The 26721-nt window shown below is 50.8% G+C and overlaps 1 protein-coding gene, 1 long non-coding RNA gene and 1 pseudogene across 3 annotated transcripts in view; 2 read left to right on the top strand and 1 right to left on the bottom strand.

Moving 5' to 3' along the window:
- ELAVL1 (ELAV like RNA binding protein 1) overlaps window positions 1–6845 on the bottom strand; it is a 34936-nt gene extending 28091 nt beyond the window's left edge. The window contains exon 1 of the mRNA XM_022557095.2: window positions 6684–6845. The gene's annotated coding sequence lies outside the window, so the exon portion shown is untranslated. The remainder of the gene's footprint in view (window positions 1–6683) is intronic.
- Window positions 6846–6956: 111 nt separating this feature from the next.
- LOC149744084 (uncharacterized) lies at window positions 6957–11800 on the top strand. 2 transcript variants are annotated; one of them, XR_016391516.1, is made up of 3 exons: window positions 6957–7209; window positions 7802–7939; window positions 8710–11800. It is a non-coding gene; the product is annotated as an uncharacterized LOC149744084 (long non-coding RNA). The 2 variants fall into 2 exon arrangements; XR_016391515.1 differs by having other exon boundaries at window positions 7802–11800.
- Window positions 11801–23779: 11979 nt separating this feature from the next.
- Window positions 23780–26016, top strand: LOC149744083 (uncharacterized; annotated as a pseudogene).
- The last annotated feature ends 705 nt before the right edge of the window (window positions 26017–26721 follow it).

Here is a 26721-nt window from a genome sequence, read left to right as displayed (position 1 = left end):
ATCTGCCTGACAATCAATGACTCCCAGTCATGGCCACCTCTGGCCACCTCTCACTCAGCGTGTCTCTCCGCGTGGCTGTCCTGTGGTCTCCTCCAGGTTGTCGCTCTCAGCCCCATCAAGCTAGCCCCTCCCCCGGCTCTCCCTGTCAGTGGGGTCACCACCTGCTGAGGCTCAGAGGTTACATGACTTTGCTCAGGGGCAGTCATCACACTGTTAATCAGTGGCAGGGCCAGGCCTTGAGCTATGGCTACAGAGCAGTCTTTCAAGGATGAAACACCAGGCCCTTTGCGATGGCCCCTGCTTGTCCCCCTTCTCCCCTCACTTGAGCTCCCCCAGCACGCCGCAGACCTTCATCTTCCTGTGCCTTTGTTACGGCTGCTCCCTTGGCAGGGACTGCCCGCCGTCTCCACCACCTCCTCACTTGTCTTTAAAGAGTCTCCCAGGACGCTTGGTTGCTCTAGTTCTCAGTGCTCGTATACCACTGGCGTGAACCTTTATTATTGCATGAATCACTCCAACTCGTAATTAGTTGCTTTTCACCCACAGCATTGGTGAAAGCCTTGAGGTCCAAGGCTTCAAGGCCAAGGGTCCCCAGGTAAACCCAAGGTACCTGGCAAAATGTAGGTGCATCATGCAGGCACACACAGGAGGGGGGAACAGACACAGGAGGGGGGAACAGACACAGGGTCTCAGACTCACCTGGGAATCATGTGTATTTGGTGCATTCTTTTACATTAAAGAAGGGTGGTTGGAAATTGTACTGACAGTCTATTAATACACTTAGTATCTTACTTTTTTAGAATCATCCCATCCCATCCCAACCCACAGAATCAAAGTCAATTGCAGGGAGCAAAAGGGAAACTTAGTTTAGCAAAGCAATTCCTGCTGATTTGGAAATGTTTCTGGTAACAGATATACCATGCAGAAGTCCTTTTAGGATGATCTCTGAGGGTTTTCAGCCCTACTGCACTATTTTAAGCGATCCTGGTCGTCTGTGTGACTTCACAGATGTTGTTCACATCAGTAGTATACCTACTATGTATATAAGGAACAGATACAGTATCTATGTACGTGTACATGTGTATGTATATATATAAATATAAACGACATAAAAACATGCGTAGATGGTACCTATGTAAAGGAGCAAGACCGGATTCCATCAGGCACCCCTGAGAATCTGTCTCATTTTATAGTCACAGAGCAGGCTTTCTAAACTACTTGGGCCAGAACAAAACTGGAACAGTCAAATATAACCTCAGGCTCAACCCTGACACTTCACACATCCTACGACAGGGCTTGGACTCAATTATTTCTGCAGTCCTTTCCAGATGTATAGTCCTGAGTTCTTCAAGGTAAAAGTCTTAGGAATGCAAGGTCACCCAAGAAACGCTGTGGTGCCAGAAAGAAACTGAAGGCACCACCTGACCCAATTATAAGTGCTACGCAAGGTGAGGGCTCTTTTAGGTCGACTTGATCCGCGTTTCCTTACTCGTCCCTTCCCACCGCCCACAGAGGGGAAAGATGCCCAGTGGGCAGCTCATCTAAGTCACAGCAACTCCACGCCTGCCAGCCTGAGAAGCCCAGGGGAGGGGCAGAGCAGGTGCCCATCGGTGCAGCCCAGTGTCTGGCCCAGTCAAAGTGCCCCATGGGTCCCAAGGGGACCTGATCAGACCCAGAGCGCTGCTAGGAGTCCTGGCTTCTTTCTGGCTGGTCAAGGGCCCTCCAGGGCTCTCACAGGGAACTGCAAAGCAACATGGCACAGCGGGAAAAACTCACGGGCTTTGACAGACCTGAGTTCCAACACTAACCCTACGGCTAATCAGCCGAACCATTGTGGGGACGTCACTTCCTTTCCCTGAGCTTCCGTTTCCTTGCCTGCAAACTGGGGTGTTACCCACTGCTCTGCAGCTCTCAGCACACTTCCCGACACTTGGTGAGCGCCCACTTCACCACTCACCTCAGGTTTACTAAGGAACACTTTGACCCTTTCCCCTTGGGACCCTGGAACCGATCCACACCTTTGAGGCCATTTCTAATGGGCCTGGGTTCCACGGAAGCCACATGCGGTTCTACCAGCCTGGGCCCACGAGCGCAGCGCCCCATGGAACGTGGAAGATCTCGCGGGTAGTCCTGCTCAATCACTCACCAGTCGCACACGCAACCTTGGACGAATCAGCGGGCCTCCTTATCTGTTCACCAAAGATATGAACCTTATTCAAGCCTTGTCCCCGTACTTTTACTTTATCAACAAAATCAAGGTGAGCGCGTGTCTCCCTGCCCTCCCCACCTCCAGCTGCAAACACCTTCATCTCCTCTCTGCCTGTCCTCGCCCCCCTCTTCAAACCTCCTCCTCCCCCGAATTACTTCATTTGGTGGCACACGCACGCACTTGTCCCCCAGGCCACCTCTGTCCATCCCCCAAACCTAAGTAAGCACCAAGTTCTGCCAGTTTTACACCTGAGATGTCTCACTCTCCCTCCATCTCACTGCCATCATCCTTGTTCAGGTCACTGTCACCTCTTGCCTAGACTGACTCCTAACTGGTCTCCCCACCACACGATTATTTCGAACCGAGAGTCATTTGGTCTTCTCCCTCCAGATCACTCCTGTTCCTTCTGTCTCCCCATTTCTGTTCATGGTGACATCAGCCTTGCCACTGGGTTGCTCTCGACTGTTCCCTCTCCTGTAAATCTTTCCTCTGGCATGAATGCCTGTCTGATGGATCCAGTCACTTCTGAGCTCCTTTCTAACTCTTCCTTTGCCCAGCACACACGGAGTGCGACCACGTGCCAGCACGAGCAAGGCAATGTGTGTATAAGATAAAGAAGCAATCCCAGTCCCAACCCTCAAATTCAGGCCAGTACCAGACCATCTCAGTACCGCAAAAGCCTTTGACTGGTCTGTCCATCCTAACCGCTCACTCAGAAAAGCGATCTTCTGAGCTCACCTCTTGACTGTGCCCAGAAACCCTCTACCTGACCATGGCATACTTTTCTAGATTTATCTCCAAGTCCACCTTCTTGACCCTTGCCTGCCCAAACTGGTCCCCTCAGGCTTCCGGACCTGTTTGCACTCGCCTCGTTTCTTACTCACTCGGGCTGCTGGCCGCACCTGGAAACTGTTGCCTATGCCTCTCTGGTCACAGCGACCAGTTTGGACACCGGCTCTTTCATCAAGAACAAAACCCAAGCAACGGACAATCATTTCTTTCAATAGTCTCGATGCTGTCACCGCTCACGGCTTCCTCCTTTCATTACTTTAATCTCACACATCTATGTCTTTTCTCCCCAATTCAGGGTGTAAATTCCTCAAGGAGGCAATTTCTTCCACTTCTCCCCGTTCCCCACAACAACGAGCAAGCGGTAAGGTTATGTGGGCTCAGTCTATAAAACTGTGCTCACTGACTTGGCCAGTACACGCGAGGCCCTGGGTCACGTGAGGATGGACAGTGATCATATGAGCGAGTCCCGTCAACACATATGGACACAGACAGTACCTTCTGCCACCTTCCCACTTCCTGTCTGTATATCCACGTACGCGCACCCTACTCGAGTGATGCGCTCTTTTGTCCACGTCTACATTCTAAACTGCTCCTTCTCCAGCCTTCTGTTTCTCTTAGTGACCGTATCCATCTGCCAGGCACTCAGGCAGGGACCCAGAATCATCCACCCATGTTTTCTCTAGCTCACGTCCCACAGCTAAACACCCACTGAGCCCTGTGTCCTTTACCCCCTAACCGTGTCTCAAACCCACCCCCTCTCTCTCCCGACTACAGCCCTGGGTCATATTAGCAACTTTTCTGCTTTATGGGAAAGTAATCACCTCCTCAATGGTTTGCCAGTCTTCAGCAATATCCCCCTCCAGCGTGCAGAACTGACCCCTTCACTTTGTGGACTGAAACTGCCCAACAGACACCCTTGGCCTGGCCTACAGGCCAACAGCCAAGCCCTCTGCACACCAGCTGTGCGAGTCCTCTTGCCGCCCCTCACTTCACCTTTCTTACCTCTGAGATACCAGACCCCATGTGGTTCCCTGAACAAACCTAGATGTTCCCACCTCCGTGCCTTTGCGGATGCTGTCCCAGTCTCCTGCCAAGCCCTTCCCCCACAGTCTTGGCCTGGCTAACCCCTCCCCTCACGCTTCACCTCCTCTGGGAAGCATTCTGTGATCTCCTCTGCCCACCAAGGCTAGGTTAACAGTTTTTGTGCTTCCATCAGCCAGCGCATAACAATCACCACACTCAACACAGTGGGCTAAAACGATCTATGCACACATCGCAATCACCAGTGCCTCCCCAGAGCCTAGCACAGGACCTGGGACACAGTAGCGGAGCGGAGAGAGTTGGTTAAAGGCGGGAAGCAAGACTAACTTCCCTTCCCTAGGCTGGTTTCCTCTGGTCTTCCCCTGACCCAAAATCTCAGGTCGGCCTCGCTGCTTCACTACTTCCACCTAGGGGTGAAAGGAGGTAACTGCACTTCTTTCACCATTCAGCATTTAATTTGATTCCATTGAATGAGATGGGAACACAGGCGAGGTAACAGTTGACTCCAGCGTGGGTAGAGAAAGAGTGGCAGTCAGGGGAGGCTTAAAATGGTGAGTGAGCTCTGACCTGGGCCACACAGCATGAGAAAGAGATCTCTAGGTGGAGGAAAACGGCATTCCAGGCAATGGGGGCAACAGGCAGAGGGTGTCAGAGTTTAGGGCCTATGTGCAGGTGAACTCAGAAAGGAGGGGAGAGTTAGAAAGTGCAAGACCTGGGACCCCAAACTTTAGCTTTTAAGCCACTTAAAGAGGTTAAAAAATTAATTTTTTTTCCACCCAAAGACTCTTAATTGCGAGTAACATAACCAGATCTGCATTTAAAAAAGACAGCTCTTGCTGGAGTGTGGAAAGATTATAGAGATGGGAGGCGGGAGTGAGAGAGGCAAAAGCAAGGCATTAGGAAGATGGTATTTTCATAATTCTCCTCTCATTTTCCACTTGCTGCCCCATGACCTCAGATTGAACACATCCAACCTGAAACTCCGCCTCCTCAAAACCAAGTGCTTCAACATAAACGTGATTTATTTCCACATTTTGAGATGTTCTTATATCTTGGCTTCTTCATGGGCCTTGAAGTCACAGAATTTTATAACAGATCCCACCACAGAGCTTTGCACACTGAAAATGCTCAATGACAATTGAATGGAATGTCTCTCGGGGTCCCCCAGACCCTGGGATTATAAGAACAGTAAACCCCAGTAGTTAAGAGTAAGGACTCTGAGTCAGAGGGCCTGAGTTCAAATCCTGCCATCAGCCACTTTCCTGTGTGAGACTGGTCTCATTAAGTGACCCATCGAAACCTCAGTTTCTTTGTTCCTAAAATGGAAATTACAACACACAGCACCTACCTCAAGGGCTGGTGATAAACATCTGTGAGTAGAAAGCACACAGTAAATCCCCACTAAATACTACTGTCGACTACTTATAACATTATAAATTCAGTGTCTACCAGGCACAGGTCACGCACGATGCAAGGCGCTTCCCACACCCTTGGGAGCACTGGATTCCAAGGCATCAGAGATGGGGCTAGGGGACCTTTTAGTGGAACATCATTTAGTCCAGTGGTGGTTCTCACACGTGTGAGTGTGTATGTGTGTGATACTCTGGGCAATGTCTGCAGATATTTTTGATCTTCACAACTGGGGAATGAGGACACTGCTGGCGTCTAGTGAGTAGAGGCCAGGGATGATACCCAACATCCTACAACACACAGGACAGCTCCCCCCACACCAAACCAAGAATGATCAGACCCAATATGTCAGTAGTGCCAAGGCCGAGAAACCCTTCTCTAGTGAATCCTCCTCCCCATCGTCCCACTTCTGGAGCATTGGCTATCCGGATCCCCCATGAATACTTTCAGTAAGGGGGGTGTGTGTGCTCTATTCCTCCAGGGGCAGCACCTGCAGAGGTCCTTCCCCACCTGCCCTACACACGGCAGGTATTAGAACCCATTTTAATAAGCCTAGCAGCAAAGGACGCCGGAAAAGGAAGAGCATCCATCCCCCATTGTTCAATTGCGTGCAGTTTGTGTTTTCAACACACACACACACACACACACACACACACACACACACACTCTTTACAAATCCAAACGTCCCACGCCCCAAAAATTGTTGGTTAGAGATGGCGTTCAAAAAAAAATTTTTTTTTCTAGGACTCTCATACATACTGAAGGGTTTGCACACTTCTAGGAGGACCTCAGATCGGCCGCGGTCCTCTGACAACGACCACAAAAGAATGTGTAGGATTTCTCGGGGGAGTGAGCCCGTGGGCCGTGACCTCTGCGCGCGGAAGACGCCCACCCCACTCCCTCGCCTCTGGCTTCGCTCTCCCGCCCCCGGATACCCGGCCTGCAAGGCTACTCGGGCCCGGCCTCGGAACCCGGCCGCCAGGCGCGTGCCCACGCCGTGCCCCCCTATCCCGGCCCACCCGGCGGCCGAAGAATCCGGCCCGGGGCCTGTCGCCGGCGCCCACACCGGCCGGCCCCAGCCCGCTCGCCGAGGCCCGCGCGCGTCCCCTCCTGGCCCGGCGCGGCCTGGGCCTCCACCGGTGCAGGCCCGCGAGCGCCCGCGGCCCGGCCAGGCGAGATCAGGCCTGCCGCGGCCTACCCCGTCGGGCGCAGCCAAAGGCCCCCGCCTCACCTGGAAGCGGGCGGGCGGGCCCGGGTCTGCTCCGGGGCGGGCGGGCGGCGGCGACGCGGCGCTAACGGCTCCGCTCGGCCTCGGTAGCGGTGGCGGCGGCGGCAGCGGCGGCGGCGGCGGCGGCGGCGGCGGCGGCGGCGGCGACGGCGACGGCGACGGCAGCGGCGGCTCCTCCTCAGCGCGCACGACCCGCTCCGGCCCACGGCCCGGACACGCCCCCCCGGCGCGCGCGCCCATTGGCCGGCGTCCGCCACGGCGCGCTCCTCATTGGCCCGCGTTGCTGTCGCGGCGAACCGGGGCGCGCGGCGGAGGCGGGACTTCCGTCTGGCGCCGCCTGAGGAGGGCTCGGCTGCAGGCAGAGACGCGGGTGGCCAGCGATGGCCGCGGAGGGGGCCGACTGGGGCCTGGCCCACGGAGGCCGATGGATGGCGGTGGCCGAAGAGCCATGCCCCTTGTCGAGGGCATGCTGTGGGTCTCGCGCCTGTCTGTCCCGCCGCCGCCGCGGCCGCCGTCACCACCCTGCGAGGTAGGAACGGTAAGCACGCCAGTGCTCTGGGGACAGAACCCGGGTTCGAATCCCGGCCCCGACGTTTCCGCACTACGTGCCGTTGGGCATGGGCTGACGTCACGTCGCCGGGCCTCAGTTTCCTTATCAGGTGTAGTGAGGAAGTGGGGCCTGGGACGTGATCAGTGTACCATCAGTGTTGATTATTAGAACTAGCGGGTTTCCAGAGGCTCTGCCTAACATCCATTCATTAAAATTTAATTGAGCGCCTACTATGTGCCAGTCACTGTATGGACAGTGAACAGACAAAAATACCTGCCTCTATTTGGCTGACATTCTAGACTGGCGCTGTCCATGAGAACTGTAAGCGAACCACAAATGTTACCCACGCGCATAATTTAAAATTTCTCGTAGCCATACTAAAGGATAAAAAAAAGAGAGAAAGAGAGAGAGAGAAACAAGTGATGTTAATTTTAATCATGTGTTTTATTTAATCCAATTTATGTCCAAAATGTTATTTCAGCGTGTAACCAATATAAAAAGGTATGAGATCTTTTTACATTCTTTTTTCTTTTCATGCCTTTGAAATCTGGTATGTCTTTTACACTCGCAGCCCATCTGAAGTTAGACTGGCTACGTTTCAAGGGCTCAACAGCCACAACTGATAGCAGCTACCGCATCGGACCATGCAGAGCTAGATGGGGAGGCAGGAAAGAAATCAAGTGGATTCCACACCAAGTGGTGAAAAGTGGTAAGACTGAAAAGTAAATTGGACATAGGGCAAGGGTGGGGTGTGGAGGTTGCACTTTGAAAGAGGGCTGTCAGGAAGGTTGAGAAGATAGGATTTGCAGAAGGACCGCAAGGAGTCAAGAACACTGAACCAATAATCATGCCATTTATGGTTTTGTGCAGTGTGCGTCCAATAGAACTTTCTGTAATGATGGGCATGTTGGGTTTTTTTTTTTTATCAGCACTGCCTAATTTAATAGCCATTAGCTCCATGTGGCTTTTCGGCCCTTGACATGTGGCTGGTGGCACTGAAGAACTGAGTTTTTAATGTACTTAATTTTTATTTAATTTAAATTTGGTCACCTAGAGCTCGTGGCTCCCAGAGTGGATGGCATAGATTTAGTAGAATGTCGACAAGTCCAGTGCTCTGAGTTGAGCTTGTACTGTGTGCTGAATGCTTTATGTGGGTTCTATGGAGTCCTTACAATAGCTCTGTGAGAGGGGAGCTATAGTCACTGTCACCGTGATGAATAATGTAGTCTTTCATTCATTCATCTGTGCTTTATCCTTGCTATCATTAATAGACTTTGTTTCTTAGAAGAATTTCAGATTTGCAGAAATGTTGCATAGAAGATACAGGGTTGCCATTTTCCCCATACCGTTTGTAACATCTTTCATTAGTATGATACATTTGTTACACTTAATGAACCAATATCGATACATTATTGTCAACCACAGTTCATGTTTGTTTAGATTTCCTTTGTTTTACCTAATGTCCTTTTTCTCTTCCAGAATCTCATCTAGGATACCACATTACATTTAGTTGTCTTCTCTCTCTAAAAAGAGATATAATTGACATACAATATTGCATTAGTTTTATGTATACAACATAATGATTTGATACATGTATATATTGCAAAATGATCACAATAAGTTTGGTTAATGATTAACCTCCATCACCACACATAGTTACAATTTTTTTTTCCTTTGTGATGAGAACTTTTTAAGATCTATTCTTGGGACTTCCCTGGAGGTCCAGTGGTTAAGAATCTGGGCAGTGGGCATGGGTTCGATCCCTGGTCGGGGAACTAAAACCCCACATACCGCATGGTGCGGCCAAAAAAAAAAAAAAATCCCTTTAAAAAAAAAAAATTTATTTATCTGGCTGCACTGGGTCTGAGGCGGCACACGGCATCTTCATTGCAGCTTGCAGCATGCAGGATCTAGCTCCCTGACCAGGGATCGAACCCGGACCGCCTGCATTGGGAGTGCAGAGTCTTAACTGCTGGACCACCAGGGAAGTCCCAAAATCTGTTCTCTTAGTTGTCCTGTCTCTTTAGGCTCCTCTTGGCTTTGGCAGGTTCTCCAACTTTCCTTGTTTTTGATGGTGTTGATGGTTCTGAGAAGGGCTGGTCAAATATTTGGTAGGGGGCTTCCCTGGTGGTGCAGTGGTTGAGAGTCCGCCTGCCGATGCAGCGGACACGGGTTCGTGCCCCGGTCCGGGAAGATCCCACATGCCGCGGAGCGGCTGGGCCTGTGAGCCATGGCTGCTGAGCCTGCGCATCCGGAGCCTGTGCTCCGCAACGGGAGAGGCCACAGCAGGGAGAGGCCCGCGTACCGCAAAAAAAAATATTTGGTAGGATGTCCCTCTATTGGCATTTTTCTGGTATTTTTCCGTGGTAATACTGGGATGATGGGTTTGGGGGAGGAAGACCAAAGAGGTAAAGTGCCATCCTTATTACATCATATCAAGGATACATACTATCAGCTTTATTTATGCATGTTGATATTGGCTTTCATCACCTGGCAGAGTTAGTATTTCTCAGGTTTCTCCACTATAAAGTCACTTTTCCCCCCTTTCCTTTGGAAGGTAGTCGCTTTGTGCAGCCCACACGGAGAGTGGAGATGTCTGTTCCCCTTCTCAAGGGTGGATATCTACTTAAGTTACGTGGAATTTCTGCATGAAAGACTTACCTCTTCTTCCCCCCATTTATTAGTTTATCCAATCTTTTTTTTTTTTTTTTTCTTTTGCCGCGCTGCGTAGCTCATGGGATCCTAGTTCCCCAACCAGGGAACGAATTCCAGCCCTTGGCAGTAAAAGCACTGAGTGCTGAGTCCTAACCACTGGACTTCCAAGGAAGTCCCCAGGTTATTCTTGTTATCTCTCTAAGCACATGCTCTGAGGGTCCGTGAGATCAGGAGACAGAAAGATGACTCAGCTTGGGTTCCTGCTCTCGAGGACGTCACTGCTGCAAGGGAGAAGAGGACGTGTAGACACATAAACCCAGTTAGTGTGACGAGGGCCAGGCACAGAGCACCACCTCTCATGAGGGCAGCGTCTGGGCCAGAGGACAGCAGGAACAAGGGTCTACCAGCCAGAGGATGTGGGAAGTGGGGCTTCCAGATAGAGGGACCAGCCAGAGCAAAGGCACAGCTTTTGTTCCCGAGCGTGGTTCAGGAGCAGGGAGCGGTGGGACACGCCAAATGCAGGTCATGAGGAAAGAGGATGGTGAGATGGGACTGGAGAGGTGTCTGTCTCCAGCTGCAAAGGGCCCTAGAGAGTCAGGCAGGGAAGGTGGGATTTTATCCATCAGACCAGGAGCCGGCAGACTACAGCCCGATTCCACCCATGGCTCTTCTTTTGTACCGCCTGTGAGCTACAAACGAGTTTTACATTTTTTTATTTTTTAATAAATTTGTTTATTTTATTTATTTATTTTTGGCTGTGTTGGGTCTTTGTTGCCGCACCCAGGCTTTCTCTAGATGCGCAGAGCGGGGGCTACTCTTTGTTGTGGTGGGCGTGTTTCTCATTGCAGTGGCTTCTCTTGTTGCAGAGCACGGGCTCTAGGCGTGCAGGCTTCAGTAGTTGTGGCGTGAGGGCTGAGTAGTTGTGGCTCACGGGCTCTAGAGCGCAGGCTCAGTAGTTGTGGTGCACGGGCTTAGTTGCTCTGCGGCATGTGGGATCTTCCCTGACCAGGGATCAAACCCGTGTCCCCTGCATTGGCAGGCGGATTCTTAACCACTGTGTCACCCGGGAAGTCCCTACATTTTTAAATGGCTGGAAAAAAACAAAAGAAGAATAGCATTTTGTGACATGGGAAAATTACATGACGTGCAGTTTCAGCATCCATCAAGTTTGATGGTAACACGGCCGCACCTGTCGTCCATGTGTTGCTGGTGGCTGCTTTCAGGCCGCAGGAGCAGAGGTGGACTTGCTCAGGCAGGGCCCGCTTTCTGGCCACGTAAACGATGCAGTGACACAGGGCCTTGCACTTCTGCTGTCACTGTTCTGAAATTCTTAATCTATGAATGAGGAGCCCCATGTTTTTATCTTGCACCAGGCTCTATAAATTGTGTAGCCAATCTTGGCAACAGAGATCAGATGGCCCACAAAGCCTAAAATATTTACCCTGGGGCCCTTTTCAGAAAAAGTAGGTTGGTCTTGCTGTGGTGGGCAGAATAACTGCCCCACAAGCGGTCCATGTCCTGGTCTCCTGGACCTGTGAAGGTGTTCCCTGACCTGGCAAGAGGGACTTTGCACATGGGATTAAGGATCTGGAGGTGGGCAGGTGACCCTGGATTATCTGTATGAGACCAGTGTCATCACAAGGGTCCTTATCAGAGGGAGGCAGGAGGGGCAGAGAAGGAGATGCAGCAGTACTATAAGCAGTGATGCCATTGACATCTTTGAAGATGGAGGACGTGGCCGTGAGCCAAAGAATGCAGGCAGCCTGTAGAAGCCAGAAAAGGCAGGGAAACAGATTCTCTCCTAGCACCTCCAGGAGGACCGCAGACCCACCGGCACCTTGATTTTAGCCTGGTAAGACTAACTTTGGACTTCTGACCTCCAGGACTGTAAGATAATAAATGTGTCTTGTTTTAAGCCACCAAGGTTGTGGTCATTTACTGTAGCAGCCACAGGACCCTGATATTCCTGCCATAGGCAGTGGGCACCTAAAAGAATTTGTCTTTCAGCCAAAGAGAACTTTAAATGAGACACTTAACATGATTCTTTGCTTATTTGTTAGAAGGAAGGGACCCAGAGGCAGGCGGGGTGTGCACTCTTCAAAAGAGGCAGGCTGTCAAGAAAACCCCTCGGGAGAGCTGTCAAAGCAGGCATGGGCGGGATATGGAGAGGAGGAGGATTCCAGATGTCTTAGAGGTGGGATCTCTGGGACTTAGTGACAGTCACATGTGGAGAAGGTGGTGGCCCGAGTCATTAGGCACAGCGATGGGGAAGCCATGACATCTGGACCACTTACAGGGCTCCGAGTGTGTGTGTGGGTATCTTGGGGACATAAGAAATGGGTTTAGGGAACTCCCTGGCAGTCCAGTGGTTAGGACTCAGCACTTCCATTGCAGGGAGCACAGGTTCGATCCCTGGTCGGGGAGCTGAGATCCCGCAGGCTGCGCAGCACGGCCAAAACAATAGGTTTAAATGTCAGGGGTGCCGTTCACTGGTCAGCCCCCAAACAGAGCCGAAGCATTGAAGCAGAGCACCCATCCTGCTCTGGACAGAAGCCAGGCAGCCTGGTCGAGCCCAAAGAACCTTCTGGCACTTGAGCTCTTTGGGGCCCGACTTCAACCTGATTCCATCGCAAGTGCTGAATAGGTGAGTTATTTAGAAAACCAGAAAGCTGTACTGACCTTTCCCTGGACGGTTGAGTTTAGTTTTGGGTGGGCAACCCTTTGGGGCTCATGGCCCTGATTACTTCAGTGTTGGAAGAGTGGGTGGCCACGGGCGCTGGCTCCTTCCGGGTGTGGGTGGCCCGTGCTTCCTACTTGTACACATTTCTCATCCGAAGAGCCCGGCCCTGGAGCGGGCACGGAAGCACAGGGCTTTCGTCCAGGAACTGCTGTGCTGATAACCTCCCCGAGCCTCCGTGTGCTTATTTGTAGAAAACAGGGGGCGCCAGGGACACACGTAGAGCAGGCCCCAAGCAGAGCACATGATGCCCGGGACAACCACTGTGGTGCAGCCCCGTAAAGGAGATTCTATGCTTAGTGCCCGGGAGAGCAGGAAGGGCTCCCCAACTCGTCTGAGAAGCGAAGTCCCCAAAGGCCCCAGCATGAGATCCCACGGGTCACTGACCTGAGTGAGCGTGGCGAGTGTTGGTTTCCAGAATTACCTTTCTGGATCTGACCCATGCCCCTTACACTCGGGTGACCTTCCGGCAAGAACAGCAGTGGCATTTTGCATTTTATCTCCCACTGGGTCAAAGGTTAGAACAGCTTTGATTCTGAGGGTCACCGTGTTATTGACGGTGATCACTTTCACTTCCACCATCATGTCACCCTCCTCATTTCTGCCAGTGAGCAGGTAGTAACCGCTGTGTGACTTTTTTTCTTTTTTTTCCATTTTTAAGATTTCTGGGTTTTTTTAAAAAACCCAACTGTCCTTTTTCATGCCATACAGGTTCTCCTTCTTGCTCTGTCTCTAAATGTTTTACATGTCTCTGCTGGGCTTTTTGCAGTGCTTCTTAAAAAATAAAAAAAATAAAAAATTAAGCAGAAATTCAGTGGTTTCTAGTATATTCACACTATCTCATTCCAGCACATTTTCATCACTCCAAGAAGGAACCCCATGCCCATTAGCAGTCCCTCCCCTAGCCCCCGGCCACGATTAATCTACTTTCTGACTCCATGGATTTGCCTGTTCTGATCACCTCATATAAATGGAATCATACAATATGTGGCCTATTGTGCCTGGCTTCTTTCCCTGAGCATCATGTCTTCGAGGTTCATCTGTGCTGTAGTGTGATTTAGTACCTCCTTCATTTTTAGGACTGTGTAGTGTTCCACTGTGTGGATGGACCACATTTTGTTGATCCATTCATCCATCAATGGACGTTTTCTGGGCTGTTTCCACCTTTTGGCTTTAGTGAATCATGCTGCTGTGAACGTTTATGGGCAAGTGTTTGTATGAACATGTGTTTTCATTTCTCTTGGGTAGATACCTAGAAGTGGAGTGTCTGGATGACAAAATAACTTTAACTTTTTGAGGAACTGCCAGGCTGTTTTCCCAAATCTTTTCTTTGTAAATGAGATGGAGGCTGCGTGCCTATCAGTCGTTGGCTCACCTGGCTGTGACCATTCTCCAGCCCTGTTCCTTGTCCAGCCTCCCATGGGAAGCAGGCCAGGGGCCTGTGGATTTGCCAGGGTGCCTCCCACCTGTCCCGACGTGCCGGGCAAGTGCAACCAAGGGTGGGTGTTCCCATTACGGGACCTCTGCCCCACCCTGGCAACTCCCACATTCCATGTAGCAGGAAACCCTCAAACCACCCAGCTCCCCAGACGAAAGGTCCAAAAGCACAGCCGGTGGCATGACTCGGAGTGCTTCACGAGTGCTAACCTCTGATCTCGCGTAGTTAAGAGCAAGTTGCGCCGGAGGAAAAGCCAGGTGTGTTATCAGCTGTTAAAAGCTCACGCAAATTGATAAGAACCAAAGGAGCAAAGATCAGAAACAGACAGTTCACGGCGGGGGTGGGGGGGAGTCAACAAACCTCAGAGTGGCCCTCGGGTGCGGGCTGGTTAAGAAGATCATTCCAGGGCTGCCGGGACCCGGACACTGGCTTTCCTCAGGGTGGTGGCCATGATAATCAGAAAATTCCAAAACCTTTGGAAGATACTTACCTAGCATCTTACAGGGGTCATAGTCTCACCCTTTGGTTAAACCACTGAAAAGTGTCCTGAGCCCCCAGTGGAAGGGCTATTCTTACAACCTTTAATGAGTAGGGGTTGAACCCAGGCCATGGCAGTGAAAGCCCAGAGTCCTAACCACTAGGCTACCGGGGAACTCCTTTCAACAAGTAAAAGGTTGGCAGTGATCTAGACGCACAGTGACGCAGCTGGCTTGGGGAATCGCGCGTCCTCTAGAAATGATGGGCAGGAGCCCCGCAACCACGTGGAGTAAGAGTGCCTCTCAGGCGTGGGCTGAGCACTATGGGGACGCAGTTTAATCCTCACCATAAACCTGTGAGTTGGGTACTGTTGGATGGGCAGGAGGAAGGACTGAGCAGGACGCAGATAACTCGGGGGTGGGCGTGGGAGCTGGGGAGAGGGGAGGGCCCGGGGGGATGGTTTTCATGGACCACTCTGGGGAAGGAGAACCCAGCTGGGGTGGAGGGTCGTGGTTTCGTGGTAGCATCTGTGGGGTGTTATTTCCACTCCTCCACCCAGCCAGGGCCCAGCGGCTTAAGATGCTCGAGGGTGAAGGGAAGCGGGCATCCTCAGTGGTGCAATTAAAGTGATGGCTTCAGGTTCACACGGGAGGAGGAGGAAACCAAGGCCATGGAGAAAGGGTCCATCTTCATCTTTGTCCTCCCCACACACATCCCTAGGCACCCAATGGGCTGCCACCTTACTCAGGTGCATCCTGGGTGTGTGAGTTCACTAGGGCTGTCAAAAGAAAGCACAGGCTGGGGGCTTAAACAACAGAAACACATTTCCTCACAGTTCTGGAGGCGAGAAGTCCAGGGTCGAGGTTGGTTTCATTCGGAAGTCTTTCTCCTTGGCTTGCAGACAGCCGTCTTCTCCCTGTGTCCTCACGTGGTCTTCCCTCTGTGCATCTGTCTGTGTCCTAATTTCCCCATTTTATAAGGACACACATATGACTGCATATTGGATTAGGGTCCACCCTGTACTCATTTTTAACTCTAAGACCTCTTTAAAGACCCTAGATGCAGGGACTTCCCTGGTGGCGCAGTGGTTAAGAATCTGCCTGCCAATGCAGGGGACACAGGTTCGAGCCCTGGTCCGGGAAGATCCCACATGCCGCGGAACAACTAAGCCCATGAGCCACAACTACTGAGCCTGTGCTCTAGAGCCCACGAGCTACAACTACTGAAGCCTGTGCGCCTAGAGCCTGTACTCTGCACCAAGAGAAGCCACCGCAATGAGAAGCCCGCGCACAGCAACAAAGACCCAGCACAGCCAAAAATAATAAATAAATAAATACATTTATTAAAAAAAAAAAAAGACCCTAAATGCAAAGACAGTCATATTCTGACGTCCTGGGGGCTCAGGCTTCAACATATGAATTTGGGGGAGGGGGACAATCCAGCTCATAACACTGGGGGAGCATGTAATTCTGCCACAGCCCACTGGGTGTGGGCGGGGGAGCTCAGGTGGCCCTCATCACACACAGGCACTGCCCAGGCTTCCATAGGCCAAGGGGATTCTGGGGTTTGGGTACCGCATTCTCTGGTGGATGGAGCAGCCCTGGGGCTCCAGTGGGTGGACGGGGAGCCATACCTTAGGGGCTCTGACACAGCCAGGGGCCACGTGGAAATGCCCAGAGGCTGGCCACAGCAGGGGCAGGAGCCAGTGGTGATGGGAGAGGTGGGCCGTCACCCCAGACCAGCCCTCCCCTCCAGGAGCAGCGGTTTTCCTGGGCTCACCCCAGGGAAGTCCCACTGAATACATGCTCGCCTCCCCCTTTTCCCGGGGCCATTGCGCAGTTGCACCGGGGCTTCCTCTACCCAGATCACCGCAGCCCTCCTTCCTCCCACCCCGCGCCTTCCTCCCACCCCCTCGTCCCTCCCCCCAGAAATGCAGCCCCTCTGTTCCCACGCCACCTTGGGAGATGGGGCGCCGGCACAGGGTTTGGCTCTCGGTTAAGCGGTCAGCAGAGTGAGAGCCCTGCCCTCCCCAGCCTCTGCGGGCTCTTTGAGGGAACTGCTGGCCTTATCACCCCCAGCGGCCAGCACGGAGCCTGGCACCCAGTAGGTGTCAAAGGTCTGCTGACCTAATGAACCAGAAGCCAACTTGCTCTCAAGGGCCAACGGCAGTAAGACACTAGCCCGGTTTCACCATGTCGCGGCAGAGCCCACCCCGCTCCGTCCCCCCCACCCCAACAGGGGTCCCCTCCTCAGTGGGTGAGATGGACACCCACTCCTGCCCAGACCCAAGGAAGACCCGTCGGACTCAAGGGGCCCGTATTTGAGGGACGTCACCGACCTGAGCCCTGCAGGGTGGCGGCAACAAGGAGCTGGAGGGGGGAACACCCGCACCATCTCACCCCTCCTCCCGTCACGAGCCCTGTCACCTGCTGTCTAGTGTCCTGTGGGTGAACTAGATTGTTCCCCGTCCAATGACAGATGCAGCGTCCTTAGCACACCGTCTGACTCCCTTCCCTTCCCGGTGCTGCAGGGACCCAGAGGTCAGAGTGGGTCAGGCCCGGGGTGGGGCTGCGGAGCAGGGCGCAGGGAGAAAGCGCTATTACTCAGCTCTGTCTCCCTCCCAGGGCCCCACATTCCAGAGGTAGGAGCCTTCAGCCCACACACAGGCTTCCGTTCTGGGGTGGGCCAAGGGTCAGGAGGAAGTAGAAACAGCTTTTCCCCAGAAAGGTGGGGTAGGGGTAGATGGGCCACAGGTTGCTGAGCAGAAACCCTCCATGCGGAGAGAAGGGGAGAAGCCCCTCTGGGTTTGGAGAGACAGGGCCAGAAAGCGGCCGCAGTAGAGCTTCCTGCTGTTAGGGCCAGAGGATTCTTCCTGGTGGAGACAGAACCCCGTGCATTGCAGGATGTGTAGCAGCATCTCTGGCCCCCCACCTCCCCACCCCAACTGTGACAGCCAAATATCTCTCCGGACTCCTCTCTCCAGGTTCCTATGCTGATGTTAAGGGCCCTCAGGTCACAGCCAGGTCAGGTATTCAGGGAGCCTGCTGTTTTATGTGCCCTAGTCCCTCTACCTGGAACTCTCTGCCCCCCATCCCCCTCCCTACCTGCCATCTTCCAGAACTGAGTCTACATATCACTTGCCCCCAGGAGTGTTCCCCGCCCCCCTTAGGAGGTTGACCCCCATGGGTGCTGTGGTAGGCCAAATAATGCCCTTCCCGCAAGATGTCTGTGTCCTGACCCCCAGAACCTGGGAATATGTGACCTTACACAGCAAAAGGGACTTTGCAGGTGTGATTAAGTTAATCACACCTGGAGATGGGAGATGATCCTGGATTATCCAGCGGCCCCAGCGTCAATCATGGTGGTCCTTATGACAGGGAGGCAGGAGGGTCTGGGTCTGAGAAGGAGACGTGATAACAGAAGCAGAGGTCAGAGAGAGATTTGAAGATGCTATAGTGCTGGCTTTCAAGATGGAGGAAGGGGCCAGGAGCCAGGGGATGCAGGCGGTTGCTGGAAACTGGAAAAGGCAAGGAAGCCCATTCTCCCCTAGAGCCTCCAGAAGGAACGAGCCCTGCCGACACCTTGATTTTAGGACTTCTGCCCTCCGTGACTGTAAGAGAATACCAGGAATCAGGGCTTGGGTGGACCAGACAGACCTTCTCAGGCTTAGAACGCTGAGATGGAGAAACAGACAAAACGATCACTTTTTCTGCCCAAATTAAAAAAAAAAAAGTTATGCACGTAAAGACCGAAAAGCCCTAATCCTTGCTTCACGTAGTTGACTTTGAAAGGCTTCCCACATTCTCCAACACGTCCTGGACCAGTTCTTTTCCCCTCATCCCTAGGAGAAAACATCTCATTTTTATAGCCATACGTCTTGACTTGGCAGAAGTTCACAGCCAAACAGACATATAGTCTACGAGGCACCTCAAGCTCTTTCGTCAACAGCTAAAATACCAAAGCAGGGTTTGTGCAGCCTCAGCCCTCCCAAAAAAGGACCAGGGACAGAACCTTGGGAAAATGCTCTTGTCACAGAGATGACGGACACAAAATGGGTTGTAGATAAAACTCATCGGTACAGGACCTGGCAGTGGATATAGAACTCATCAGCACAGGACTTGACATGCAGCAGGCAGATTTACAGTTGTGGTTGCAGTATTCACTATTAACGGCCAAATAGCGTGGCATTTAAAACACACATACACACTCAGCAACACGGCACGTGAGACAGAAGTGAAACTTGGGTCGCCCGATTTCTCACTAGGGCAGTTGTTCTCAGCAGGGGGCAGGGGAGACAGGGACTTTTGTCTAGGGGCACTTTGGGTTGTCACAACCAGGAAACAACGCTTCGCGGCATCTAGTGGGTGGTGGCCAGGGATGCTGTTCAATATCCTATAATGCACAGGACGGCCCTTGACAGCACAACACAAAACATAACACAAAAGTATCCAGACCCACAGGTCAGTAGCACTGGTGGTTCTAGGCTTCCATTTTCTTGGCTATTGAGGGTCCCCTGCAAGTCCATATGAATTTTAGGATCCGCTTTTCCATTCTTGTAAAAAACAAAAATGGTCATTGATATTCCGATAGGGATTGCATTGAATCTCCTTCTATTCCTAGTTTGTTGAATTTTTTTTAACATAAAAGGGTGTTAGATTTTGTCAAATACTTTTCTACAACAATTGAGGGGATCATTTTTCCTTCGTCTTATTAATGTGGTGTATTAATTGACGGATTTTCATTTATTGAACCACCCTTGCATTCCTGTGATAAATCTACTTAGTCAAGTGTATAATCCTTTTAATATTCTCCTGAATTTGGTTTGCTAGTATTTTTGTTGAGGATTTTTGCATCTATGTTCATTAGGATTATTGGTCTGTAGTTTTCTTGTGATGACTTTGTCTGGCTTTCGTATTAGGGTAATGCTGACCTCAGAGAATGAATGAGTTAGGAAATGTTCCCTCCTCTTTTTCCTGGGAAGAGTTTGAGAAGGATTGGTGTTAATTCTTCCTTAAATGTTTGGTAGAATGAACCAGTGAAGCCATCTGGTCCTGGATTTTTCTTTGTTGGGAGGTTTTTGACTACTGACTCAATCTTCTTACTTGTTATAGGTCTTTTCAGATTTTCTATTTCTTCCTGAGTCAGTTTTGGTAGTTTGTTTTTAGCGGTTTGCCAGTTTCACTGAGGCTATCTAATGTGTTGGTGTACCGTTGTTCATAGTATTCTCTTATAATCCTTTTTTATTTATTTCTAAAGCTCAGTAATGTCCCCACTTCTGTTTCTGACTTTATTTGGTTTTTTTTCTCTCTTCTGGGTCCCTGTTTTGCATCATGTTAGCATTCCTCACATGCTATGGCAACCCCTTTGTTAGAAAAACAAAAATGAAAAATCTCCACGACAGTAGGCACCAGTCTGTCTTGTCACTGCTCTAACTGCCCAACCTGGCACAGAGTAGACCTCGGTAAATATTTCCTGAGTTACTTCTTGCTAAGGTAGGGCATGAGAAGGATTGGGAAAGAGGCTTCCCCACAGCCCTCATGGGAAGACAGCCTGGTGACTGTTGAGTCTTCTTGTGCCTGAGCTGATGCCCCTCCAGTGCATCTTCCACGTGACCTTGGCAGAGCTGTGACACAGGCCTGACCACAACCCTCCCTCTGGCTAAATCCCTCAGCAGCTCCCCAGCGCCCTCTGGATGAAGGTGGCCCTTCTTAGCTCAGCACATGAGGCCCTGAATAGCCTATCGCCTCCCACCTCATCTTCCACTATCCTCCCCCCCCCCCCCGCCCCCGCACCTCCAGTCCCCAGCCATCCTGAACGTGGCAGGTCTCTCTGGTGTCCTGCTCCATCTGGCCGCTAACACCTGCTTGTCTTTAGGTCTCCATTCAAGTTATTCCCCCTGGAGACCTGATAGGGTGCCCTCTGAACCCCTACAGCCTGCCTGTGAATGTTTTTCTAGAATGCTGACCATGTAGCCTTGCAGCATCCCACGAACATCTCCCCCACTAGCTGTGAGCCCCATGTGGGGAGTGATGCATCTGTTACCTGCCCTCTGTCTCCAACTCTCTGCATATCACTTGACACCTGTTGTATTTCTTTTTATTTTACTTATTTTAGTTTTTGGCTGTGCCGCATCACATGTGGGATCTTTTTTTTTTTTTTTCACATGTGGGATCTTAGTTCCCAATCAGGGATCGAACCCACGCCCCCTGCATTGGAAGCACAGAGTCTTAACCACTGGACCACCAGGGGAGTCCCCCTTGACACCTGTTTTAAACTGTAGGCTTTATAATTATTCAGGTATGGTGAGGCCAACAGATCAGGAGACGATTGCCACTGAAAAGGCACTCTGTTACTCACAGAGCCCAGAAGGAGGGGGCGCACACTGTACCATGCAGGGGCACATGGGGAGGCACCAGGGCCAGTCAGGAGGCAGAGGGAGCGAGGGGGAAATGTGGGCAAGAGGCTTTATTGTGGTTTCTGTGGGAAGGATTGAGTGAGGCAGGGTAAGCAGGCTTAGGACTGGCTAGTTTGAATAATTCCAGCAGGCTCTGGGGTACAGAGACTGTCCCTAGTTGTCTGGCACCTGGCCCTGGGGTGATCAGGGCTGGAGGATAGACGCCTGATAGACGAGGGGGTTAGGGTATGAGCTCTGGATTGTCTGGTTTGCATATGAAAGGTGCCCTTATAAGGAAGTCATTTACTATCTTTGGGAATCTGCTAGCCCTGGGAGGGATAGTACTTCCACGATCAGTAAGGCCCCGGCTGTCAAAACATCAGAATAAAAAACACATGCTGGGAGCACAGAGGATTCTTAAAGCAGTGAAATACTCTGTATGACACAATAATGGTGGGTACATGTCATTATACATTTGTCCAAACCCGTAGAATATACAACAGCAGGAGTGAACCCGAATGCAAACTATGGGCTTTGGACGATAATCATGTGTCAGTTCATTAATGGTAACAAGCATACCTCTGAGGTGCGGCATGTCGATAATGGGGAAGGGCAATGCATGTGTGGGAGCAGGGGGTATATGGTAAATCTCTGCACCTTCCCTTCAGTTTTGCTGGGAAAATTAAACTGCTTTAAACAAAAATGTCTTAATAAAAAATAAAAGGAAATGAAGCTAGAGGTAGAAAATATAGTAAGTTCAAGCACTCGACTCAATCCCAGCTCTACAACTTACTCGTTCTGTGCTGTTTCCTTATCTGTTAAAAGTGATAAGAGTACCTTGCTCGTAAGAACGGTGAGGTTTAAATGAATTAATGTTTCATTTATAGTAGAATCCAACATATGCAAGCCTTACATGCACTGGCTATTTCTCCCAAAATATAACTGTTAGATGGTGTCTCACTTTGGTTACAGAAATAAATGTCTTGGGAGAGAAAGATGATACTTATAACGTAAACTCTAGGCCCATCAACACAAAAATAGGTTACTTTTTCCTGTTACAGATCAATTTCTTGATCACTTTACATTATATTAAGTTCTAGTAACAAGTTTCCTGCCATCTTTTGTAAAGAGAGAAAGAGGAGACAAATTGTATGAGGGGAAGCTTACATTCTACACCACTCTACTGGTAGAAGAGACAGGCTTAGGCTCTTATGGGAGGACCACAGAACCATTAGCAAAACATTCACGTGTTCACGTATCATAGACAGTGACTTAAGTTTGTATCAACTAGTGTTTTTCCTGAACCAAGGTAACTCAAATTTAAAATGTAGAACTTTAATGTACCCAGCTGTACAAACTGCCAGAAACTATAAACTACTTTTCATTTTTAACATTTTGAAATCCTCATTCTCCTACAAACACAAAATGAAGCCAACAAGGAGAACCAATTCTTCATCATTTCAGTTTGTGAAACAGATCAAATGCTTTGTGGGCATAACCAAAGGTAAAACCTTCAGTCGCTTACATATTGTTCATGACGAGGCCAGTGTATAAACACTACCTAAAAACATAGTAAATTTTTCCAAGAGTAACAATAAATATTAAACTAAAAAGAGTTAACAAGCATTCAACAGTTCTCAAACAGATACTCATCAAAATGAGGGAAGTCTAATGTGTCATCTGCTAAAGAATTTAACGCTGAAGTAGAAAAAAACTCATCAAAAATACCAGTCTTCATAACAGCACCACTTCTATAGTGATTTGAATTAGTAGCTGAGTTACTAAGGTTTGAGGGTGGCAGTCTTGGGGGAGAATACTTTGCTAGGGAATCAGTACTGCAAAAAAATGATTTGTCAAATTTACTCCCAAACCTCTCCCTCCCTTTTTTTCTGATTGCAAAAGTAACACATGTTTATTGTAAGGAAACCTGGGAGAATACAGGAAAACACCGAGAAGATTTCAGAGCATTCATCTTAACACTTAGTGGTAATAACTACTGCAAACATTTTCATATTTTTATGCATTTAGACTTTAAGAAATAAATATGAGATTCTGTTGTACCTATTTGTTAATGATCTGTATTAATGTTTAATGAGCATTTTTCCATCTTAGTTTTTGACAGCTTTTAGATAGCTATATAATGTTACATTGTGTGTATTACCACTGTTTCACCAATTTATATTTTGAGGTGATTTGTATTGTTTTGGTATTGTTAATTATCCTTATTGATAAAAATTTTCACAGAAAAATAAATAAATAAAAGGAAAAAGAAACAATGTAAAATTTCGAATTGACTCTAACCTGTGGCTGGAGATGCATTCTCCAATAAGATAGACACCAGCCACGTGTGGCTATTTAGCACTTGAAACGTACTGGAAATGTACAGTAAGCCATGTTTTGAAGACTTAAAAGGGAAAATATCTCATAAATCATTTTGATTTGATTATATGTTAAAATGATGTTATCTTGGATAGGGTTAAATAAAATACATCATTGAAAACAAACCCAAAAAGACACACTTAATGCAGCACCCAAGCAGTATATGTGGAATGGAGTCTGACCTGGACTTGGAATCTGACCCCCCGCTTACTTAGGTAAATTAACCTCTCTGGACTTCAGCTGATTGTTTTTTTCCGTGTCAAGTGGGGATAGATATGAATCCCATAGGGTTTGCTGTCACTTCAAGTCACTTTCTTCAGAGGAGCCCAACCCATCCCCGGCATCTCCCTGTCACGCCTTGCTTCGCTATTTGCTATCTGTGTTCTGCACTGCTTACCCTGGTACCCAGCCCAGTACCTGGCATACAGCAGGCACGCGCTACATGTCTGTTGAATGAATGAGATAACAAATGGCCCCAAACAGGTATCTGGTGAGGATCAGTGACATCACCATCAACTTCCATGCCTGGGACACATCTCCTTGCTCACTGCAGTCACCCCAGGACTTAGCACGTGGCTGGTATGTAAGAGGTGCCCAGAAAACCTGTGTGGAGGGTGTGAGTGGAGCTCAGTAGCTTCAAAGAGGGACTCACAACCCTATGGGACCCTCTCCTCAGGGCTCACCACCCTTGCCCCCCGTGTCACCCTTGCCCCTGCCCCGGCCCCAGCTGGTTCAGCCCCCACATGTCCAGTAGGAGCAGAAGAAGCACAAGGACCGAGGCCAAGGCCACGACCAGTGCTGGTAGCCCAAGTTCCCCACCCAGGTCCCCTGGAACACAGAGGCAGCTGGTCAATCTGGGGAGGGAAGCCCCTCAAGGCCGGCCTTTCAGGAGGCAGCTGGGCCATCCACATCGGGAACACAGTGAAATGGTTCCCACAGGGCCAGTCTAGAAACCAAGTCCCTGAAAGTCAGGCCAGAGGCTTGCAAGGCATCCTTAAAAAAAAAACAAAAACCAAAAAACACCAATTTTCCCTCCTTCCTCCAGTTGCCTGGTAACCACTCTGCATCAGGACCAGAGTGAAAGGGAGCTGGGTATGTCCAGGCCTGGAAGACAGGGCACCCAGGGTCTGATATGCTCCCCATAAGATGCACAACTATGTAGAGTTGTTGGGGGGTGGGTTTCCAGCTGCTTCTCTCAGAGGCCACCCGAGCTGGGCCCTGCAGGCACCGTAGGTTCAGGAGGGTGGTAGGCAGCACTGGGGTGGGGGGGGGTGGGGGTCTGATGCAAAAGCAACTGCAGGAGGACCCCTACTTCAGCTGGTGGTGCTTCCTCAGCATCCTTTCTGATGAGCTCTGCTCAATGGCCTTCCGCCATTAGGGGACTGTCCCCCTTTCCTTCACAATATTTAAGAAATAAAAGTTGGATTTTCCTGGCCAAGAATAAAAAGTTAGAAGGGGGAATGACTTGGCCTCTCTATTTTATTTCATTTTGGATGTGCCGCGCGGCATGTGGGATCTTAGTTCCCTGACCAGGGATCGAACCCACACCCCCTGCATTGGAAGTGTGGAGTCTTAACCACTGGACCGCCAGGGAAGTCCGACTTGGCCTCTCTGACCCTCGGTCTCCTTCTCTGTAAAAGTGGGTCAACCGTTGAGCGCCTGGGAATTTCCTCCAGCAGAGAAATGAGAGGGAGCCGGTATTGAGTCCGCCCCAGAGGAGCTCACTCCAAAGGCAGTAGTTGGAATTTCCCCTCACCAAGCCCACAGAGGAGCTCACTCCAAAGGCAGTAGTTGGAATTTCCCCTCACCAAGCCCACTGGCTGCCCCAGTCTGCAGTACAGCCATCTGTGTGCACCCACTAGAGGCACCCTGAGCTGAGCTGTGCCCTTGCCCACCCCTCCCCCACCCCGGGGGCACTGCAGCCTGCCCTGCAGTCCTTGGGGTGTGGTCAGCCCCTGCGTCTAGCTCAGCAGCAGGCTGGAGGCCACGCACAACGGCCCCATTCTCTGAGCTGCTGACCGGGAGGAAGCTTCTGTCCTCTGTGCCCGGTTCACACGTGCGGAGAACAGAGTCCCCTTGCTGGAAGCAGTTTACCCTTAATGCCTCCAGCAGCTGTAGGAATGGAGGCTTCCACTCTCGCAATTTAGCCCTGACCGTGAAGCAACTGCGGTCCTCCGAACTCTGGGTTTCAACCCAGAGCCTTTAGTCCCTAAGCATCCCGTCCACTGCCGGGACACCTGGGTTCTGAGCCGGGTCCAAGAGCGCACAATCCCTGTCTGCCCCGCGCGCGTGCTGGTTCCTCTCACCCCTTCCTCCCCGTTAAGGCTGCCAGTGGGACAAACTGTGAGGTGCAGGGAGGTGGGCTCGCTCACGGGGCACCTCAGCCAGGGTTTCGTAACGCCACGTCTTGGCCGCTGACCGCTGGCGGGGCAGGCAGGGGCAGTGGGCCGCAGCGGGGAGGCTGGCCCCGGCCCGCCACGCCGCGTCCCCACGCCCTCAGCCACGCGGAGCCGCGTCCTGGCCCAGCCTTACCCACCCCGGGAGCAGCCACTGCCACCGGCACAGGACCGCGAGCCGGGCCGCCGAGTCTCCGCGGCTGTGGAGGGGCGGGGCGGGGCCCGTAAGCCCTGCCCTGGCCTAAGCCCCAAAGAGAAAGTCCCGCCCCGGCGCCCAGTGCCTTTCATCAGGCCCCGCCCCCTGTGCTAAGCCCCACCCACCCGGCCAGACCCAGGGAGTGGGTGGCGTGCCCCACTCCCTGCCAGGGCCTCCTGGTGGAGCGCGAGAGATGAGAAAGCGGTACAGAGTGTCATAAATACTCAGGGTGGTCCATAGCTAAGGATGCGGACAATAAAAAGGTTAAAAGCAATCAGCTGCGAGCTCTCTGCAGAACCCCCTTCCCCTTCCCCGACGCTCCCCACCCCACCACCCCGATCCCCACACCCCTGTTCCGGGTGGGCCGCGCTAACCCAGGAGAAAAAGAAACTACTTCTAGTTGGGTTTTGCTTTGCTTCCTGCCTGCGTGGTTACCTGGGGCTCCCTCTTTTCTTCCAAAACCAGAGCATTGCTTTATTGTGGTCGTTAATAACAGTTCTATTGAGATTATTCTCAATGTAATATTGGGGAAAATTCATGTTCCATACATTGCATGATAAAAGAAATTTTTACATATTGAGATATAGGGAAGCCATTCTGGCTTATACATGAGTTAACTTGAATTTGATGCTACCTAAAATAGCCTGTTTGTGGCCTATCAAACATGCACTGCAGTCTGCTTTAATTATTAAAGAAAAGGGCACATTGACCAGAAGTAAAGAATGTCCATGTTAAAAATAAAGATTAAAGCCCCTCTTCCTGGGATGCCAGGGCTGGTCCTCCTTTGATGATAAGACTCCCTTCCAGGTGCCAAGGTCA

The sequence above is a fragment of the Delphinapterus leucas genome, unplaced genomic scaffold (genome assembly GCF_059928025.1).
Source record: "Delphinapterus leucas isolate spDelLeu-1000000601 "Yukka" unplaced genomic scaffold, BTC_Dleu_Yukka2 spDelLeu_asBTCV2_sq25, whole genome shotgun sequence".
NCBI lineage: Eukaryota > Metazoa > Chordata > Mammalia > Artiodactyla > Monodontidae > Delphinapterus > Delphinapterus leucas.
The sequence above is the reverse complement of the archived record's forward strand: the minus strand, read 5'-3'. Positions and strand labels throughout refer to the sequence as shown.